We start from the raw sequence: 1,193 nt of genomic DNA, 5'->3' as shown, positions 1-1,193 counted from the left end.
ATAATAATAATAATAATAATAATAATAATAATAATAATAATAATAATAATAATATGCCTGCAATGTCGCATGCTTGCCTTGCGATTTGCGGCAAATACCCACGTTTCGAAAGTGCAGCGCTTAGAGAACAAAGTTCTAAGCAACAACAGCAATATCCCAACGCACAGAGCGGCCAGCAACCAGAAGCCACTGAAGATCGTGAAAATGAAAATATTCGGAATACTGGATAAGGCGAAGCCCAACAAAACACAAGGCTTAAATTTTGCGGCGGTGGAGCTTGCACTGGCGTATGGTTTAGAACAAGGGTTTCCCAACTACGGCGCGCGGGCCACATCCGGCCCTCGAAAGAATTGTGCAGAAATACTCCAATTGAACTAATTTTCCAATGAGTACTGGTAAATGTGATTCCGAGCTTATTGACCTGACATATTATACTGCAGTTCGATGGCCTAGCTGTGGAAAGGTTCTTTCCGCTTCTTTCAGCTCAGGAATGAAATTGATATATTTCTTATCGAGAAAAACCATCACGAACCACTTTTATCAGCTACCGAGTGGCTTTAGAAATTAGCATTATTTGCTGATCTGGTGAACCATATGAGCCATTTGAATTTAAAGTTGCAGGGTGAAAATAAATTAGTCTGTGATTTATTTGCACTTATCAAGGCATTCAGAGTAAAGCTGATACTTCTGGAAAGCCAAGTGAAAGATTGTAACTTTGTTCATATGCTATACTGAGCAGAGTTGCATAAAAAGGGTGAAGCAGAATTTCCTTCCTCGTTTGCAAATTTAGTCATTTCAGATTTGAAAGAACAATTTCGGAAGCGATTTGCTGATTTTTTACAGTGCTCAGGGAATTAGATTGTTTCAAAATCCGTTTGACTGTGATGCTGCAGATGTCCCAAGTCAAATTCAAATGGAAATTATTGAATTTCAGGAAAATTATCATATTAAAGACAAATACAAGGAAGGAAATATGATCGAATTTTATAAATTTCTGAACCCTGAGAAATTTGCTTCTAAATTTATCCCCATTTTTTGGGACGACATATCTGTCTGAATAAACCTTTTCCCAGATGAATTACATCAAGTCGAAATACAGGGCAAATTTATCCCATGAACATTAAAGTCGCTACTTGTGATTAGCGTTTCAAAATTTGAACCTCAATTTAATCATTTTTTTAGAATGCAAAGAG

The sequence above is a fragment of the Cryptotermes secundus genome, unplaced genomic scaffold, assembly GCF_002891405.2.
Source record: "Cryptotermes secundus unplaced genomic scaffold, Csec_1.0 scaffold744, whole genome shotgun sequence".
NCBI lineage: Eukaryota > Metazoa > Arthropoda > Insecta > Blattodea > Kalotermitidae > Cryptotermes > Cryptotermes secundus.
Note: the sequence above shows the minus strand (reverse complement) of the source record.